The sequence below is a fragment of the Rhinoderma darwinii genome, unplaced genomic scaffold, assembly GCF_050947455.1.
Source record: "Rhinoderma darwinii isolate aRhiDar2 unplaced genomic scaffold, aRhiDar2.hap1 Scaffold_4515, whole genome shotgun sequence".
Classification (NCBI taxonomy): domain Eukaryota; kingdom Metazoa; phylum Chordata; class Amphibia; order Anura; family Rhinodermatidae; genus Rhinoderma; species Rhinoderma darwinii.
This window is the reverse complement of record NW_027463946.1, coordinates 16,709-38,503: the sequence shown is the minus strand read 5'-3', so window position 1 is coordinate 38,503 and position 21,795 is coordinate 16,709. Positions and strand designations below refer to the sequence as shown.

The 21,795-nt window shown below is 47.0% G+C and overlaps 1 pseudogene; it reads left to right on the top strand.

Annotated features, from left to right (window-relative positions):
* Nucleotides 1–7,358: 7,358 nt before the first annotated feature.
* On the top strand, nucleotides 7,359–7,428 carry LOC142716479 (U2 spliceosomal RNA; annotated as a pseudogene).
* The last annotated feature ends 14,367 nt before the right edge of the window (nucleotides 7,429–21,795 follow it).

Genomic DNA, 21,795 nt, shown 5'->3' with positions numbered 1-21,795 from the left:
CAATGGAGAGTCAAAATTCCGCAATGAAGTCCGCAGATGTTATGTGTGCTGTGTTGCGTATTGGTTTTACTAACATGACATTTCTTCATTCTGACTGGACCTATGTATTTCTAGGTCTACAACCAGACTGAAGCCCCATGCACACTAACGTAAAAACGCCCGTAGAAGTCAATGGGGCTCCCGTATTTAAGGGTGACTACATGTGTGCACCTGTACTGTCCAAAAACTGCTGAAAATAAACAGTGTGAGCGTACCCTTAGGAGCCCCACACATGAGCGTGTTTGGTCCGTGATATAAGGTCGGGACGTCGACCGCATTTCCCGGACTGAACACACTGCAGGGAGCTGGGCTCCTAGCATCATGGTTCACTATAACGCTAGGTGTCACTGCCTCGCCGCGGGACAACTTCCCCGTACTGAAAACATGATTACAGTACGGGACAGATTTCCCGCAGCGAGGAAGTGACACTTAGTATCATAGATAACTATGATGCTAAGAGCCTGGCTCCCTGCAGTGTGTTCGGTCCGGGAAATGCATCTGACATACGGACCGTATATCACGGACTGAACACGCTCGTGTGAATCCGACCTTGGTATGGTTAAAAAAAACTTGTCTATCAAGTTAGACCAGAAGAGGGAAAGGTAGCATAGAGAAGGGGAATACAAATCTTAGTTTACCTTTGTTCATCCAGAAGGCACAACAAAAAAAAATGGTATGAGCCAATTTGCCTCAAAGGGAAAACAAATTCCTGGACCATACTTGGCAATCAGACTGGATCGATATTCAATCAAGTATAAACATGAAGGGCATATTCAGACATGGCAAAATTGATGTTAAATTCCGCTGCGGACAGTTCGCAGTGGAAATCTGCAGTAGCCGTATTTTTCATAAGTTTCTATACATTTTTAGGCAACTTAGGTCAAACATTGCAGAAAATAACAGTGTGGAATTTAGGATGCGGTGCAGAATTTTTCCACCATAGATGCACATTATGTTGCGGTGAAGCAGCGTATTTTCACTGCGGATTTCAGCCTTTGCAAAGGCTGAAATCTGTGGCCAGTCCGCAGTGATATCCGCAACGTCTGAATTACCTGTCAAATATGAAAATGTTTCTGCAAATTCGTAACGAATCTGCAGCAACATTTTCTTATGAATAATTCTGCCACGTCTGAACATGCCCTAAGGGCATATTAAGACGTGGCGGAATTCTTCCGCTGCAAATGTTGCTGCAAATTCTCTGCAATAACGCAACGAATCTGCAGTAACATTTTCATATTTGACAGGTAATTCACATGTTGCGGATATCACAGTGGACTTGCCGCAGATTGCAGCCTCTGCGATTGAAAATTTACTGCTTTGCCGCAACAGACAGTGCATGCGGCGTAGGGAAAATTCTGCACTGCAGCCTAAATTCCGGACTGTTATTTTCCGCAACAAAGTTACCTAAAAATGAATAGAAACCAATGGAAAAAACGGCTGCTGCAGATTTCCACTGCGTACTGTCCGCAGTGGAATTCAACAGCAAATCCGCCATGTCTGAATGTGGCCTTAGGGCAAGGCCAGACGTGGCAGCGTTTTTCCGCTGCAAATGTTGGTGCAGATTTGGGGCAATTACGCAACGAATCTGCACCAACATTTGCATATTTGACAGGTAATTCAGATGTTGCAGAAAAGACGGCGAACGTGCCACAGATTTCAGTTTTTGTATTGCAAAGGCTGAAATCCACAGTGAAATTCCGCTTCTTCTCCGCAACAGTCAGTGCATGGTGTGGAGGGAAAATTCTGCACTGCAGCCTATGGTCCGCAGCGGAGTTTTCCGCAACGTCTGAACTAACTTGCCTCAAAATGTATTGAAACAACTGTAAAAAACGGCCGCTGGAGAATTCCACTGCGGACTGTCCGCAGCGGAATTCCACAGCAATTCCGCCACGTCTGACAGTGAAACCTCTTTGAAACAAGCTCCCAAAATTGTAGTAAAAAATGGTCTAGTGTGAAAATCTGTTTAAGTCTGGTCACATCTGCATTGGTCTTTCAAATTTACTGTTCTGTCACGGGTACAGAAAAATTAAAATAAAAAATAGATGTCCCCTATCCATCGCATGACGGCCACCAATGTGGCGCGATGGATCACATTGGCTTTCATGGGTTCAGTCGGGTTTCTGTCATGGTGTCCGTCGGTTTTATGACATTTTTGACGGATTCTGCAAATGTGGGCATAAAGACCCACAAAAGTAGAGTAGAAAAACAAGACTGGACGCCCAATAGAATGTACAAAAAAGTATCAAAGTTTATTAGTTGGACCATATAATACTATACAATGCACAATAATCAGATAAAACAGAAAAAACAGGGCCAAAATGACACCGCCCAATCCCTCCTTAGCAGGGGCGTAACTAGGAAAGACTGGGCCCCATAGCAAACTTTTGACTGGGGCCCCCCCTCCCCCAGGTGTCACACAACCCCCCCTTGTAGATAGTGCCTTTTTTACAAACCCCCCTTTTGATAACGCCATACAGCCCCCTGTAGATAACGCCATACAGCCCCCCTGTAGATAACGCCATACAGCCCCCCCCTGTAGATAACGCCATACAGCCCGGCTGTAGATAACGCCATACAGCCCCCTTTGTAGTTAGCGCCATACAGCCCCCTCTGTAGATATCTACAAAGGGGGCTGTATGCCGTTATCTACGGGGGGCTGTATGGCGTTATCTACGGGGGGGCTGTATGGCGTTATTTACGGGGGGCTGTATGGCGTTGTCTACAGGGGGGACTGTATGGTGCTATCTACAGGGGGGCTGTATGGCGTTATCTATGGGGGGGCTGTATGGCGTTATCCACGGGGGGGCTGTATGGCGTTATCTACGGGGGGGCTGTATGGCGTTATCTACAGGGGGGCTGTATGGCGTTATCTACAGGGGGGACTGTATGGCATTCCCTACAGGGGGGGACTGTATGGCGTTCCCTACAGGGGGGGGCTGTATGCCACTATCTACAGGGGGGCTGTATGGCGCTATCTACAGGGGGGCTGTATGGCGCTATCTACAGGGGGGCTGTATGGCGTTATCTACAGGGGGACTGTATGGCGCTATCTACAGAGGGGGCTGTATGGCGTTATCTAGAGGGGGGACTGTATGGCGTTATCTATGGGGGGGGGCTGTATGGCGTTCCCTACAGAGGGGGCTGTCTGGCGTTACCTACAGGGAGTCTGTATGGCGTTCCCTACAGGGGGGGTCTGTAGGGAACGCCATACAGCCCCCCCTGTAGGGAAAGCCATACAGCCCCCCCTGTAGGGAAAGCCATACAGCCCCCCCTGTAGGGAACGCCATACAGCGTCCTCCCCCTGTAGGGAACGCGATACAGCGTCCTCCCCTGTAGGGAACGCCATACAGCGTCCCCCCCTGTAGGGAACTCCATAAAGCGTCCCTCCCTGTATGGAACGCCATACAGCGTCCTCCCCCTGTAGGGAACGCCATACAGCATCGTCCCCCTGTAGGGAATGCCATAGAGCGTCCGCCCCATGTAGGGAACGCCATACAGCGTCCCCCCCTGTAGGGAACGCCATACAGCCCCCCCCTGTAGGGAACGCCATACAGCGTCCCCCCCTGTAGGGAACGCCATACAGCCCCCCCTGTAGGGAACGCCATACAGCCCCCCCTGTAGGGAATGCCATACAGCCCCCCCTGTACGGAACGCCATACAGCGCCCCCCTCCCAAATAAATGTGACCTACAGTGTGTCCTAATAAAAGACATGTATCCCCTATCCACAGGATAGGGGATACATGTATGATCGTTGGCATTGATAGGGAGAACGGGGGACCGAAAGTCCCCCTGAAGTTCTCCATGACTAACCTCTGACTTCCGGCTTCTGCGCAGCTCAATAACAATGAAAGGAGCGCTGGCCACGCATGCGCACAAGCGGGACCGGCGCTCCATTCATTTCTCCGGAGCTGCCGACACAGACCCCGGAAGTCCGAGGTTTGTGATGGAGAACTTCAGGGGACTTTCAGTCCCCCGTTCTCCCTATCAATGCCAGCGGTCACACATGTATCCCCTGTCCTGTGGAGAGGGGATACATGTCTTTTGTTTAATGGCAGAGCGGGGAGATACCTCCCTGCTCTGCCGTACTGTTCAGTGGCGTCCCGCTGTAGCAGCCATAGCGGCTGCTAGCGGAGCCTCCGGCCATGGTGGGGGCCTGTGCCGGCGGGCGACACGGGCCCCCTCATGCCGCAGGCCCCGTAGCAGCCGCTACTGCTGCTATGGCGGTAGTTACGCCACTGCTCCTTAGGGTATGTTCACACGGGCTATTTGCAGCGTCCTGAAAAACGGCTGAAAAAACGACTGAAAAATCGGAAGCAGAAGACCTACAAACATCTGGCCATTGATGTCAATGGGAAATACGGCATTCTGTTCCAACGGGGCATTTTTTAATGCCTCATTTTCAAAAAACGGCGTGTAAAAAGACGCCCCGTATGGCTATGTTCACACGCTTAACAAAATACGGCTGAAAATACGGAGCTGTTTTCAAGGGAAAACACTCCTGATTTTCAGCCTTTCTTTAATCAAACCAGCGTTTTTGCCGCGTTTTTTTACGCCCATTTTTGGAGATGTTTTTCTATTGAGTTAATGAAAAACGGCTCAAAAAGGGGCTCACGACGTGACATGCACTTCTTTTTACAGGGTGTCTTTTTACACAGCATTATTTAAAAATGAGGCGTAAAATAACGCCCTGTCGGAACAGAACGCCCTATTTCATTAGAAAACAATGGGCAGATGTTTGTAGGCATTCTGCTACTGAATTTTCAGCCGTTTCAAACGGTTAAAAAAAACTTGTGTGAACATACCCTAAAAAGAAGTGCATGTCACTTCTTGAGCCGTTTCTGGAGCCGTTTTTCATTGACTCAATAGAAAAACAGCTCCAAAAACAACCGTAAAAAACGCTGCAAAAAATGCTAGTTTAATTAAAAATTGTCTGAAAATCAGGAGCTATTTTCCCTTGAAAACAGCGCCGTATTTTCAGACGTATTTTGTTACCCGTGTGAACATACCCTACTGATCAAACCTTGGTGCAATTGCATTATTGTTCCTTGTTACATGTACTATCTAAAAGGTTTGACTTTAAGGAATTGTTTTTAGACTCTAAGGCCATGTTCAGATGTGGCAGAATTTTTCAGCTGCAAATGTTGGTGCAGATTCGGGGCAATTACGCAACTAATCTGCACCAACATTTGCATATTTGACAGGTAATTCAGACGTTGCAGATATCACAGCGGACTTGCCACAGATTTCAGTTTTTGCATTGCAAAGGCTGAAATCCGCAGTGAAATTCCGCTTCTTCTCCGCAATGTAATGTGCATGCTGCGGAGGGAAAAATCTGTACCGCAGCATAATTTCCGCACAGTTATTTTCTGCAACGTCTGAACTAAGTTTCCTAAAAATGTATAGAAAGAAATGTAAAAAACGGCTGCTGCAGAATTCCACTGTGGACTGTCCGCAGCGGAATTCAACTGCAATTCCGCCACGTCTGAATGTGCCTTAAGGCTGGGTTCACACGACCTATTTTCAGACGTAAACGTTTTACGTCTGAAAATCCGGCTGCAATACGTCGGCAAACATCATTCATTTGAATGGGTTTGCCGAAGTACTGTGCAGACGACCTGTAATTTACGCGTCGTCATTTGACAGCTGTCAAAAGACGACGCGTAAAATTACAGCCTCGTCAAAAGAAGTGCAGGACACTTCTTGGGACGTTTTTGGAGCTGTTTTCTCATAGACTCTATTGATAACAGCTCCAAAAACGGCCGAAAAAACGGCACGAAAACGCCGCGAAAACGGCCCGAAAAACCCTGCGAAAAACGTGAGTTGCTCAAAAAACGTCTGAAAATCAGGTGCTGTTTTCCCTTGAAAACAGCTCCGTATTTTCAGACGTTTTTGGCTCAGCGTGTGAACATACCCTTAGGGTATGTTCACACGACCTATTTTCAGAAGTAAACGAGGCGTATTATGCCTCGTTTTACGTCTGAAAATAGGGCTACAATACGTCGGCAAACATCTGCCCATTCATTTGAATGGGTTTGCCGACGTACTGTGCAGACGACCTGTTATTTACGCGTCGTCGTTTGACAGCTGTCAAACGACGACGCGTAAAAATACAGCCTCGTCAAAAGAAGTGCAGGACACTTCTTTGGACGTTTTTGGAGCTGTTTTCTCATAGACTCCAATGAAAACAGCTCCAAAAACGGACGTAAAAAACGCCGCGAAAACGGCGCGAAAACGCCGCGAAAAATGCGAGTTGGTAAAAAAACGTCTGAAAAGCAGGGTCTGTTTTCCCTTGAAAACAGCTCTGGATTTTCAGACGTTTTTGTTGACTACGTGTGAACATACCCTTAGGGTATCGCAGCGTTTTTTACGTCCGTTTTTGGAGCTGTTTTCATTGGAGTCTATGAGAAAACAGCTCCAAAAACGTCCAAAGAAGTGTCCTGCACTTCTTTTTACGAGGCGTAATTTTACGCGTCGTAATTGCCGTACGACGCGTAAAATTACGCGTCGTGTGGACAATACAGCGTTATACCCATAGAAAGTAATGGGCAGATGTTTGACGACGTATTTGAGACGTATTTCCAGACGTAAAACGAGGCAAAATACGCCTCGTATACGTCTGAAATTTGGCCGTGTGAACATACCCTTAGAGTATGTTCACACAGCTTATTTACAGCCAATTTTCGGACCGTAAATGCCCCGAAAAACAGTTAAAAATACGGAGGCTGAACGCCTCCAAACAACATCTGCCCATTGATTTACATTCCGACGGTTCATTTTTTTTACGCGGCCATTTGAAAAAACGGCAAGTAAAACATCGCCTTGTAAAAAGAAGTGCATGTCACTTCTTGAGCCGTTTTTGGAGCCGTTTTTCATTGGGTCAATAGAAAAACAGCTCCAAAAACGAATGCAAAAACGCCTCAAAAATGTCTGTGGTTTAAAAAACGGCTGAAAATCAGAGGCTGTTTTCCCTTGAAAACAGCTCTGTATTTTACAGCTGTTTTTAATTTAGCATGTGAACACACGCTAAATGGTGATTGGGCATTTTCATCTGGGCGCTGGTTTTTCTCTTTTATCTGATTCTTGTGTATTGTATATTATTATATTGTCCAACTAATAAACTTTAAGACTTTTTTTTATACATTCTATTGAGAGTTTAGCCTTGTATTTTGCTCTTGTTTTTTTTTATTTGTAGTTTAGAGGTTCCCTATTTATATTGAGGATATATGTATAGGTTTTATGCAGATGTGAACATAGCCTAAGACCTTATTCATACGACAGGGTTTCCTCGTCGTGTGATGGCCGTTAATAAAACTGCTTTATCGCTTCTCTGCCTTTTGGCTAAGATCAAGTGTAGTACCTGCTCAAGCTGAGGTTAGTAATCATCCCTGCCGGTGGAAGTTTGGACCATCGAAGCGGGATGACAGAACGCCGAGGTGAGGGCAGGGAACCACAACGGTCATCGCTCTGGTGTACACATTTTTTTTAAAGGTACCATTTGTAGGTGACCAGGCGACCGCCGGATCGAGGTCAGGAGGTCGGGTAGTTTGGAAGCCCGAGTTGCTATGTGCCCCAGGGCTGGTGACCCTGGGGTGCCCTAACTCACTGGGGGTGGGATCCCACTGAGTGAAGTCACATTTGCACGCAGTCTCTTTCACACTATATGAGCACACACCTTTATTCTCCCGGCCTTCTGGCTGGGAGATGAGGAATATTTTTATACCTGGCGGATATCCAGGCTGTATCACAGCGCACATCCACTTATTTCATTTTGTTCACTGTGTGTTTGTCACGTTTGTCACAAGAATTTTGGGATGCGGTGCCCTTTTGAGACCCTCATGAGGTCTAGGGGGAAAATGTGTGGCCATCTGGTTCCGTTTTCCCCTGCAACCCGGCCTCCCTTCGTCAGAGGGGAGGTGCAACCATGATGCAGGCTCCTAGGTGGACACTGGGGTGGCAGCCCAGGTAGAAGCCTAGGAGTGTGTTTGGGTCTCCCTAAGCTTCGGCGAGGGGGGATCATCGATCCTCGATCCTCTAGGCCTATGGTTTGGAGGGTCGAGGAATGGTTATGCGGGTCCTCTCTCTTTTAAGAGAAGGGCTGCGATAGACCGCATCCTTGTGCACTTTTTGTGCGGCACCTCTGCACTTTTTATGCACTTTGGTGATAGAAAGCACGGCTCGGGCTTTAAAAAATAAATATAAAAATAAATAAATCAGGGATTATGTAAAGATTGATATGTTCATGACTCAGATGTAATGGCCGCACACACGCCGGGGACACGCCGGATATTTAAAGGCTTGAGCTCTCCTCTATGTTGCCATCATTTCGGCAGGCCGCCAATCCGCATTCAGCACGTCATTTCTGACGTCCCGGGTGGCGGCGAGCCTCTATTCTGACAGCCAATCAGAGCACCCGGACGACGAAGCGTCCCTAGTAACCCTGGGAAACTTTAGGCGGCTCCATGTTTACAGTCCGATCAACACCAGAGGTAAAAGATGCAACGATCCACAAATCAAAGTACTACACATACCTTCTCCCAAAATAGCCAGCCAGTAGGATTGGCCAAACGGGACTAGAGCCCCGCAGTATTCAGGATAATGTTACATGATATAATATTAATTATACCATATGGGAGACACCGTCGTAGAGTGCGGTATATACAGATTACCTAATCACGGTACCGAAAACCACTAGGGACACAAAGAATTCCCTATATGCCCCTTACCACATGGCAATATCCCTTTCTGCCCCGTAACACACCAAGCTACGCTGCATTACAGGGTAGGCACCAGATATCACAAGGTAGAACGGGGATACAAAGATGTATCTACTGTACATAAAGTCACAAGATGACAGGTACAAATCTAAAAGGAGGATATAATCAGAGGAAGCAAGAATAAGAAATTTGCTCATTGAGACCGTCTGATCGCGGCGTTCAAAGAGGGGCGATTGCACATTGATCGCGTCACAGAAAATAACTGTGACGCGATCAAAGCCCACAACTCGTATGTCCAGACAGCCCAGGGTCCATTGAAGGACCCCAGGGCTGTCTGAACATATTTCCTGTTGTTAGGGCATACTGAGGTATGCCCTAACAACTGCCTGTGTACAATCAGCACACAGGCTAATGTACTGGCATATAGATCTATGCCAGTACATTGCAGTTACAAAATAAAAATCAAAATGCTAAATCCCTTTATGGGATTTAAAAAAAAAAGTTAAATGAATGTAAACATTTTTTTATGATAAATAAATAAATAAATAAAAAGTAAAAATACACAGAAACACACATTTTTTATAATAAATAAACTTTTTAAAATATAAGTCCCAAAACCTGAAATAATACAGACATATTTGGTATCGCCACGACCGTAACAACCTGTACAACAAATGTATAACATTATTTATGATGATCGGTGTATGGTGTAAAAAAAAAAATTAAAACTGCAGCGGAACTGCTTTTTCTCTGCATTTTCGCCAAAATTAAAATTTAGAGAAATTAAACGATAATGTATTTGTACCAAAAACTGGTACCTACATAAAGTACAAATCGTCCCGCAAAAAACAAAGTCTCATACAACTACGTCGTACAAAAAAATAAAAGAGTTATGAGCGTCGGGATGCAAAGAGGGGAAATGTAAAAAATTGCTCTGTCCTCAAGGCCAAAATTGCCCGTGTCCTTAAGGGGTTAATAAGCACAGAAACAGTGCTAACTGGTCGATATATGAATCTTTAAATAATCCCTGATGACGTATCACATAGATAGGTGGTACTGAAACGCGTAGGATTACATGGACAATTATTGGCAAGGGTTCAGTGAACATTTATGATATAAGGGGAGACAGCGATCTATCAGTGGGCACACATACTATCACCCACTGACGCTTCTCTTTCTTCTGACCACTTGCTTTTGCCTTTATTGGATAACTGGGCTTTTAGAGCCATTTTTAATCAATTGACTAATAAAGAGACATTTTAATCGTTCTTTCAGGCGGTGAAAATATTAATATTGAACGATATTCAGTATTAGTTTATACAGTGGATAACTTTCCGAGTTAACCCTGCCTCCTTAGTTTTAATTGACAGCTCCTCCCCTCCCCCCATCACACACAAAATCCCAGCACATCAATGTCCTGCTCTGGTGCATGCGCACAACTGGACACCATAGCGGCATAACACAGTAACTAGATTTGAGGCCCGGACGAAGTAGGCAAGGTTGTCGGCCCATACATGATGGGTGCATACGCACTATCTCAGACGAGTTTTCTGCATTCAGGTCAGGCCAGTTTTTGACGGTGGGTGACCATAAGAAGAAGAAGAACGAACAAGGCGTGAAATGTTTGCAGACCGTTATTTACGGTTGGAGGAGGAGTTTAGTTGAGGGGATAACGCCAATGAGCTTTTGACAGCAGCGGCCAGTGAGGGGTGAGTAGAGTTCAAAAGGGGAAATGCTGGTGTCAGGTTGCCTTTAACAGGTTCCCGACCGCTGGCTGTATTTATACGGCCAGCGGTCAGGGTCTCTGAAGTCCTCCGTATAGACTAATTACGGCGGCACTTCAGAGACTGTGCATGCGCGATCGCGTGCACACAGCTCTATGCCCTGGCTGTTGTTAACAGCCATGGGCACTGGGCAGAATGTCAGGGCCCAATCTTTTGGCCCCTGAACATGTGATCGCTGTGACAACCAATCACAGCGATCACATGCATTTCTGCGTATATAACAGTGTGCACGCGATCGCGTGAACACAGCCCTGTGCCCACGCTGTTACCAACAGCTCTGGGCACTGGGCAGAGTATCAGGGACCAATCTGATTGTCCCTGAACATGTGGTCACTGTGAAAACCTATCACAGCGACCACATTTGTTTTATTTTGACTTTTCTGGCAGCAAATCTCCTGCCTCTTTTCTTCTCCTCAAACATTGTTTCAGTTTGAGGAGAAGAAGAGACTCGAGAGAATTGCTGCCAGAAGAATACTGTGAAAAAAAAGTGTTAGGCTGGATTCACACGAACGTGGCGTTTTGAGCGCGCAAAAACCACTTGACAGCTCCGTGTGTCATCCGTGTTTGATGCGCGGCTGCGTGATTTCATAGAGATGAGGCTAGTCGACGTCAGTCACTGTCCAGGGTGCTGAAAGAGTTAACTGATCGGCAGTTAACTCTTTCAGCACCCTCGACAGTGAATGCCGATCACAATATCGAGCAACCTGTTAAAAAAAAAAAGAAAAAGTTCGTACTTACCGAGAACTTCCCTCCCGGCTGTTGCCTTGGTGACGCGTCCTTGGTGACGCGTCCTTGGTGACGCGCCTCTTTTGACATCTGGCCCTGTCAGGGATCATTACTATGTATATTGTTTGAAAAATATTATCCTTACATATATATATATATTCAGTATATTACACAAAGAGATTGGATTCATGGAGCACAAAGAGCCTGCATAACACGCCTATGGAAGACACCGCCCCCTGGAATGCAAAGAGGAGTGTGCAGAAGAATGTACACCAAAACTTATGACAGAGGAGCCAATGGGACTCAAGCAATCCTACATCTCGAGGGAGGGGCATGTGTCTCCTCTGTCTGTTTCTTTGTTCTGAATAAAGTTCAGTTCTCCTCTTTTCTGATGAAGGGAAAGTTGTGTTGCGAACATTTCTGACTCGTTCACTTCTTTCCAGGCATGCCTTCAGCTTTCAATTTACAGAGGTGGTTATTCGGTGTGAAATGACAGGGAGAAAGGAGCTTCCCTGATTTACGGACCTGACATTTTTGGCACCCCAGATGGGACCTCACTCGAGGAAATATCGAAATCCGGATAACCGACAATCACAGGGTGAAACAGAGGACCCGAGATTGCCCACTGATAAGGAATTTGATCACCTCCGCAATAACACGGTAAGCGAGTTGATTTAATGAATCTTCGTCTTATCTGTGTTTGTGGACGGTCTTGTGGCGATCTGTAGAACCCTTTTGTTGATTTCCTGGATTATCTCAGGCGACAGAGGTGATATTTTCCGCTGTGAGGTTGAAAACCTGTGAGACCTCAGTCGCGCCCGACTAACCATCCTCTGGGTAATTAGGGACTAGATATATATAACCTGTCTTATACAGGGGCACGCGGGCATAAGTACATGTGTGATAAGTCGTGGATAGTATTATAACCTGTCTTATACAGGGGCACGCGGGCATAAGTACATGTGTGATAAGTCGTGGATAGTATTATAACCTGTCTTATACAGGGGCACGCGGGCATAAGTACATGTGTGATAAGTCGTGGATAGTATTATAACCTGTCTTATACGCGGACATGCGGGCACGGTAAACTGTGCGATAAGACGTGTGATAAGTCGTGGGACAGGCGCATGCGGGGTGCAACGCACTGATAAGTCGTGTATTAAATTGTAGGTTATATATATTAACCAGGTCAGAGAGTTGTAGACCGAAAATTTATATATAAATTACGTGTATAACATAGACTGTTAGAATGGATGGTTTACGGTCCATATTCAAATCTCCAGGATCGTCCGTTTCCGGACAGTCCTATTCGTATGATTTAGTGAAGCGAAGGGAAGGCAAGCAGTATGTGAGTAAAATGAAGAAATTGATGGATGTGTGTGGGATCCATAGAGGAGGTAGGCTCCAAGCCGTAGATTGGGCAAAAGGTATTCGTGAGAACAAAGGGAAGTTAGAAGATAGTAAGTTGATGGAAAGTGCTTTAGCATGGCAGCGAACAGCCATAGCGGTCAGCAAAGAGGGATTTGAAGAAGCAGAAGTTAGGAATAAGAAGGGCATTATATTATGTTATATGTATTATACAACAAAGGAGCAGCCCCCACCTTATAATGGCCGCCATCCCTCATTTTGGGTGTGCCCTTATTGTGGCCAGCAAAACCCCCTTACAATTGAACAATGTGTTTCCTGTGGGAGAGGCCGCCCCTCACCTCCTGATGAGCTCACGTCCGGCTCAACCAAAGCAGCCTGCCCAGGCCCAACCCCTAGACCAACCCCTTCCGCACCCACCGACACGCCCAGTACACCCGGAACTGACATCAGTACGTCACAGGAAGTTCCCACCCCCGGCGGCCATCTTACTACTCCACATGAAGCTACCATAGAGCCACCATTACCACTATACCCAGTCCTTACACCAGATGGTGCCTATTATGTCCCGAAAGATTTTGTGCCCCTTTTCCCTATTATCCCCCCAAACATGACTGGACGCTTCCCGTCCATAGATGACTTTCTTAATAGCCCGGCCTTTCAACGTGAAATGGCGAAGAGAAGGAGTCAGTGTGAACCGGATGAAGACAAGGAATCCCAGCATGAGATACATGCTGTGAAAGAGGATTGTACGCTCCCCCTCCCGGTCAGTCAGATACCAGGCCATGTCACATTTCACATACCAGAGTCCCCACCAGTGGAAGAGAGGGATACTTTCTCTGATGCAGGACACCCACAGCACTGGGAACCATTAGCAAAAAGACTGGTGTGGCCTACTGACACTTTGTTGATAGCAGGAATGGGTGATATTGTCACCCAGCGAGTGGATGCAATTGTCAATCCAGCTAATAGTAAGCTCCGCCATATGCGAGGGGTGGCCAGAGCAATAGTACACGCCGGAGGTGTCGGAATCCAACGTGACAGCGATCTCATAGTTCAGGAACAAGGCCCACTTAGAGTGACAGATCTGGTATCCACAGGCCCAGGAAATCTCCCCTGCACCCTGATAGTACATGCAGTAGGCCCTGTGTATGAGGCCGAGAATCACGAGCACTGTGTTCAACAGCTTCAAACAACTGTCCGCAGGATTCTGGATTTCGCCAATTATAAACGTCTCACAACCATAGCACTCCCAGCTATTAGTGCAGGAATTTTCGGGTTCCCACCTCAAGCATGCGCACAGGCAATTGTTCAGGCCATACGGCATCACCCAGCAGTGCCGTCCCTGGAGGAAATCAGATTAATTAGCAATGATGATGTTACTGTCCAAGCACTGAAGCAGGCCGTGCAGAACATGTCCAAGCAAGTTATCCCCTCACCCTTATTTAAGGAGATGTTCCCTGAAGATCCGGATGAACTGCTACCTGGCCTACCCCGCCCACCGGTCTACCCACCCCCTCCTACAGCCTTACCTCTAGTTCCCATATCCACACCCCTCGTGGTACTCCCCGATGCGACACTGCCTCAGGAGATCGGGATTACCACAGCCGCCTCCTCCGCCATCCCCGGCTCTCCTCCGATCCCTGACCCACCTACGACCACGACCACGTCCCAAGGTGACGCACCCAACAAATATGTGGCCTTCAATCCGACGCAAGTGAACCAGATTGTGAGCCAACTCCCGGACCCGGACAAGAATCCTATGCCGTTCTACAGGAGACTCAGACAAATTCAACAGACATACTCAGCAGCATGGAAGGATTTGCAACTCATCACTAGCATCAAGGCGGGGGATAGTTTCTGGCCCATAATCCAGTCTGCCTTAGATGATACACAAGTACCAAATCAGGTAACTTATGACTCAGGAGATGTGTTTTGCCGTCAAATGCAAGGATGGGCCAGGGATAGGTTAACGGAATCTTCTACGAGTATTTCGGACTGCACCCAAGACACCACGGAGTCAGTGGAGAAGTTCTATGCCCGGATACAATCCCTTTTCCAAGACCAGGGGTTTGATGTTAAAGTCAAAATGCAACAGGTGTTGTTAGTGTCCTCCTTTGTTAATGGTCTCAAGGAGCATATCAAGAAGAAGTTGGTGGAGGGAAGGCCGGAATATGTTGACATGGATCCCAGGAAGGTCCTCCTCATAGCTAAAGCTATTGAAAAACAACCAGCCCCCACCCCACAGGAGTCTACAAAGGTAGCTGTGTGCCAGGATATCAATACAATTATGTATGCCGGACCAGCAGAGCGACGCCCCCCTCTCTACCCGAAACAGGCTTACCGTCCTCCTCAACGATCTTACGAGTCTAGACCCATACAAGCGAGACTAACAAGGAAATATCCTGACGCTCAGGGTCCCGGAAGGGCCAGTGGAGACCTCGCCTGTTATAGATGTGGGGATCCGGGGCACTTTAGGCGACACTGCAGAACTCGTCCGGCCAATCAACCCGATCCACGACCTCAAGGAGATTACAGTAATCGCTCTCCGGAACGCCCTTACCGACCATAGGGAACCGGCAAGCCCGTGCCCACCATGGCCTCTGTTACTGCACAGTCTGGACCTATTTCTTCTGTTAGGATCCTGGTGGGAGGCCACTCTTTGCCTTTTCTAGTGGACACGGGTGCAGCCAGATCAGTCATAAGAACTAAGGATCTACCTGCTGACAGTTTCATATCTGAAGATTATATCTCCTGTGTTGGTGTAGACGGCAAGCCATCTTCTTCTAGGCTCACCTACCCCGTACCTGTTGGGGCCCAGCAAGAGATTCTCTCCAGATTTGTGGTTTCCAATACTTGTCCTCTCAACCTGTTGGGAGCAGACTTGTTACAAAAACTTCACGCAATTATCCGCTACGAAGACTCTGGAATGTACCTCGATTTGGACACTCCTCTGTCCCAGGAAGAGACCTGTCAGATCAGGGCTATCCCTTTGCTTCTACACCAACCCCCTGCCACCCCCATTCCGGAATATTTCTACAATCAGATCCCTGATTCTTTGTGGTCCACAGGCCCGGAAGATATAGGGAGATTACCCGTTCCACCTGTTCATGTGTTCCTCAAAGAAGGTGTGCACATACCACGGCTCCCACAATATCCTTTGAAGGCTACACAAGAAGCTTCCTTAGGAGCCCAGATTCAGGGACTACTACGGAATGGCGCCCTTATCCACTGCATATCTCCAGCAAATACCCCCCTCTTCCCTGTGAAGAAGAAAACTCCGAAAGGTGAGCCCGATAAATTTCGCTTGGTCCAGGATCTGAGAGCAGTTAACGCTGCCACGGTACTAGAAACTCCAGTGGTCCCCAACCCGCATACTCTGCTGAGTAACATTCCGCCCGAATCTACATACTTCACGGTTATTGATTTGGCCAATGCTTTCTTCAGTGTCCCTCTACATCCTGATTGTCAGTATCTCTTTGCGTTCACCTACAGGGGAGCTCAGTACACTTGGACAGTTATGCCACAAGGAGCACAGAACTCACCAAATCACTTTTCTCAGGCCCTCTCCATGTGCCTGGATCCTTGGATACGAACTCACCCTGAAGCCGCACTCCTCCAATACGTGGATGACCTACTCCTTTGTTGTCCGAACGAACAGACAAGTCATCATCTCTCTCTACGCCTGCTCCAGTTTCTTGCGAAAATTAATTGTAAGGTCTCTCTTAAGAAGCTCCAGTGGTGTGCCACCAAAGTTGTTTTCCTAGGACACTGCATTTCTCAGGGGGTGAAACACCTTACAGAAGACCGGAAGTTTGCTATTCGAGATATTCCCCTCCCAAGGGGAGTGCAACAACTCCAAGCGTTCCTGGGTATGGTCACCTACTGTAGACAGTGGATTCCCAATGCTTCTGCCCTTATGCAACCGCTGTATGCTGCCTTGAAGGATGTAGTCTGGAATCCGCATCTACCTGTGGAAGCCGTGGATGCGGTACAAAGACTCAAAGACCTGATTATCTCCGCGCCAGCCCTTGGCATCCCCGACTATCAGCGACCGTTTTTCCTCTTCGTGTCAGAATACCACGGCCATGCATCCGGAGTGTTAACCCAACACCATGGCGGGACACACCGTCCCATTGGATATTACTCTTGTAAATTGGACTCTGTTTCACAAGCGGCCCCTGTATGTCTCAAAGCTGTGCTGGCCGCCAAGGAATTGCTGGATAAAACGTCTGACATTCTTCTAGGACATTCAGTTACGATATTGGCTCCACATGATCTCAAAGCCATCCTTGATCAAAGCCAACAAAAGTATCTCTCTACACAGCGGCATATGAGACTCCAATGTTCTCTTCTTCTCCCAGAAAATGTGACCCTACAGCGATGCACAATCCTGAATCCGGCCACACTGCTTCCTCTCTCGAGGGGGGATTATACAGATGGGTTTTCTTCTCACACTCCTAACCCCCCGCTTATGACGGATGATGATGATCCAGATGCCCATGAACACGACTGCCTTCAGGTAATGCACCATGAAACATCGCATTTGCCCACAGTGACTGAACAGATGATAGTCAATGCTGACCTTACCCTCTTCACTGATGGATCCAGATATGCGGATGAATGGGGGTCTTTCCACACTGGATATGCTGTGGTGTCCTCTACCACGGTTATTACAGCCGGATCTCTTCCGCCGCACATGTCAGCGCAAGAGGCGGAGCTGATAGCCCTAGCTGAAGCCTGCAGACATGCAGAAGGACGAACCGTCAATATCTATACTGATTCTAGATATGCATTCGGAGTGGCGCATGATTTTGGTCAGCTATGGGCCATACGAGGCTACAAGACAGCCACCGGATCCCCTATCAAGAATGCAGAGGCAGTGGAGAATTTACTGGAGGCCCTCCAGCTTCCCCTGCGAGTGGCAGTAATCAAAGTTAAAGCACATGGGAAAACCCATACGGCAGAAGCCCAAGGAAATCTGTTTGCGGATCAAGAGGCTAAGCAAGCAGCCATAGGACCTCGAGAGGAGGCAGGTGTGTACGTAATGACGAGGAGGGGTAAAAGGAAGGAAGAAGAGCAGGAGGGGGAGAAAATGGATAATCCAGGAGTTAGGACCCTCCAGGAATTTCAAAAACAAGCCCCGACCCACGAGAGAGAAGAATGGCTCAGAACAGGGGCGATACAATCGTCGCAGGATGAACTCTGGAGAAAAGGGAACAGAATATGTCTACCCAGAGCACTTTACCCATCTACAGTACAATGGGCCCACGGAATAGTACACAGAGGGAAGAATCAGATGATTGCTGCCATAAACAAACTATACGTAGCACCCGGCATTTCCACACCAGTTAAGCAATACACTCAAAGCTGTGAAATCTGCAATACCTGCAATCCAGGAAGAACTGAACCCACTCCAAAGAAACACTTGGCAAGACCATTGTACCCGTTTCAAAGGATACAGATAGACCATATGCAATTACCAAAGAGTGGAAGGTATGAATATGTCCTGGTGGTGGTGGACATGTTCTCAGGATGGCCTGAAGCGTACCCAGTGTCCAACATGACAGCAAGAACCACGGTGAAGCGACTGCTGACAGAGTTAGTCTGCAGATTCGGCATCCCTGAAGTCATAGAAAGTGATCAGGGACCAGCATTTATTGCAGATGTGACCAGAGACATTTGGAAGATGGTGGGTGCAGATCTTGGGCTACACACCCCGTACCACCCTCAAAGCAGTGGCAAAGTGGAAAGAATGAACGGTGCTCTGAAAAGTAAAATTCTTAAAGCCACTAAAGAACTGTCCCTGCCATGGCCCGAAGTATTGCCCATTGCTTTGTACTCGGTTAGAAATACCCCCAAACAGCCAACAGGACTCACCCCATATGAAGTCCTCTTTGGGGGTCCTCCCAGAATGGGATGTTACTACCCGCAACAACTTAGTCTAGGAAATGATAGTCTTGTTAATTTTGTTATTTCCCTCAGTAAAGAGTTGACAGTAACACATGCTGCAGTGTTTTCTTCCATTCCAGATCCAGATTCTGTCTCAGGGGTGCACAAGCTACAACCAGGAGACTGGGTACTGGTGAAAAGACACGTCAGAGGGGCCTTAGAAGCCAGATTCGAGGGTCCATACCAGGTCCTCCTGATCTCGCCCACTGCAGTTAAGCTGGAAGGGAGGCCGACATGGATCCACGCCTCGCACTGCAAGAGGGTCTCTTCCAAAGAATGACTGTCACCATGTACATCCTTATCCTTTTCCGTGTTATTGCACAGAGTGTTGAGGGGGAACATGTAGGAATCTCCCAGGCTGATGGGGTGACCACTTTTTGGTATAATTCTTCCAGTACACATGTAGCTACATACCAGTTTGAATTTGAGTCTGTAACATCCTTCAGAAACAAACATAGTTGTGTCAAACAAACATGCGGATATTGGAATGCTTATCACCTGTGCGATCGAGGCACTCAATATATATGTGTAACAGACAAGTATTACGGCAATCATTGTACATCCTGGAAAGCGGTGGGCTGGAACACGGGGGACCATTGGGGATATCGCCCACAGAGTGCCTTAGAAAAGAAAGACATTAATGGGAAGTCCCTTCTAACTAGAATGACGTTATCAAGGAAAGCCTGTGGTCTGTCAGGATTAAACTTGATCCTCACCATAGAAAACCCTAGTAAAACAGACCAAGACACATACATATTAGGGACCCATGGGGGAGTAAACAGAGAAATGGGAAAATTCAAACTAAAAGATATGGTAGACTCCCGAGAATGGAGAAAGTTGAACCCTGAGAGACTGATAAAAGTGTTGCTATCCCAAATACAGATGCATAAAAAAATGATGGCCATGGCTGACCCGGGATTGGAAGACACTATGGCTGTAGAAACCGGATTTGGGGACCATAATGTCTGGTTAGAGTGGGTACAATACACGACACGGAAAGTGAATAAGTCCAACTGCTATGTGTGTGCAGGAGCCCGGCCACACCTAGGGACAGTGCCACTTAATATTCCTGACGATGCTGAAGAATGTTTCCTAAGCCTATACACCAATATAACATTAGACCACACAGTTTGCGAGTCCTGGAAAAAGGAATACCCCATAGTCACCACGATACCCAAACAAGCCCAGGGACTTACCATCTACAAAGGCAACTACACATGTTACACCAATACAGAAGGGAATGGCCGGTTCCTAGGGAACTTTCCGGAAGGGTACTGTTCAAAGTACAGCTCATTAAATGCATCTATCACTCAGAATCAGGTGCAGTTTTTGGGCGATATATACTGGGTATGTGGGGATATGAAAATCAGAACCAGACTTGAGGGGCAATGGAAAGGAGAGTGTGCATTGGCTAAAGCAATTATGCCTTTCCACATTCTTGGCGAAGGTTCAGATGAAGAACCAATAAAAGGATCTTACCACCGCAGAAAGAGGGAGGTATCCCCAAGGGGAAGCTTCGATCCACATGTGTATATAGATACAATTGGTGTCCCGAGGGGGGTGCCAGACGAGTACAAGGCCAGAGACCAGGTGAAGGCAGGATTTGAGTCTCTTATCCCAATTATTACTGTTAATAAAAATGTAGACTGGATTAATTATATATATTACAACCAGCAGCGTTTTGTAAATTATACCCGAGATGCTTTACAAGGGTTAGCCGACCAACTAGGGCCCACCTCAACTATGACATTCCAGAATAGAATGGCTCTTGATATGATATTGGCTGAAAAAGGTGGGGTATGCCGAATGATAGGGACAACCTGCTGTACGTATATCCCAGACAACACCGGGCCCAAAGGAAAAGTCACAATGGCCATACATAAGTTGGAGAGCTTATCACAGGAGTTGAAAAGGAACTCAGGTATTACTGACCCATGGGACCAGTATTTCTCATGGATGACTGGATGGCAGAAAATATTAGCACAAATAGGAGTAGTGGTACTCGCCTTTTTAATACTATTCTCTGTCCTTGTGTGCTGTGTTTTCCCTTGTATCAGGAAAATGATGACGAAAGCAGTAGAACAGACTGTGCCCACTATGTTTACACAAATAGACGAGGTGACACCGATAGTCCCTTTAAAGACAACCATCCTGTATACTGAGGAGAATAGGGACAGTTAGGACCATTCAGAAACCTTGGAAGACCAGGTACAAAGGGGGGTTACTTATAAGGAGTAGCTCGTCTCAAGCTGGTGAAGAAATCCAAAACCCCTACCCGCCTGGTTCGAGTGGTCAGTGGTAGGTTGATAGGCAAGACTCAGGGATAGAAGAATAATATTTCTAGGGGGGACTGTCAGGGATCATTACTATGTATATTGTTTGAAAAATATTATCCTTACATATATATATATATTCAGTATATTACACAAAGAGATTGGATTCATGGAGCACAAAGAGCCTGCATAACACGCCTATGGAAGACACCGCCCCCTGGAATGCAAAGAGGAGTGTGCAGAAGAATGTACACCAAAACTTATGACAGAGGAGCCAATGGGACTCAAGCAATCCTACATCTCGAGGGAGGGGCATGTGTCTCCTCTGTCTGTTTCTTTGTTCTGAATAAAGTTCAGTTCTCCTCTTTTCTGATGAAGGGAAAGTTGTGTTGCGAACATTTCTGACTCGTTCACTTCTTTCCAGGCATGCCTTCAGCTTTCAATTTACAGAGGTGGTTATTCGGTGTGAAATGACAGGGAGAAAGGAGCTTCCCTGATTTACGGACCTGACAGCCCCACCTCCCTGGATGACGCGGCAGTCCATGTGACCGCTGTGGCCTGTGATTGGCTGGAGCTGTCACTTGGACTGAATTGTCATCCCAGGAGGTCAGACTGGAGGAAGAAGCCGGGAGTTCAGGGATCGCAAAGACGTGTATGTGCTAAGCACGATTCATACCGCAGGAACAGTGGCAGTGAGGGAAAGAGGGGCAACATCGGACAAGCACAAACCAGTGAGCGTGTCCGAATATAACAAGTACATGGGGGGGGGGGGGTGGATTTAAGCGACCAGGTTTTACAGCCCTATTTAGTAAAGCAAAAAACAAAAACCTGGTACAAAAAAGTGGCCATTTATTTGTTACAGGTGGCCATCCACAACTCATTTGTGCTCTACAAAAAAAACAGAGGCAGAGACAGATATCTGGATTTCCAGGAGAAAATTA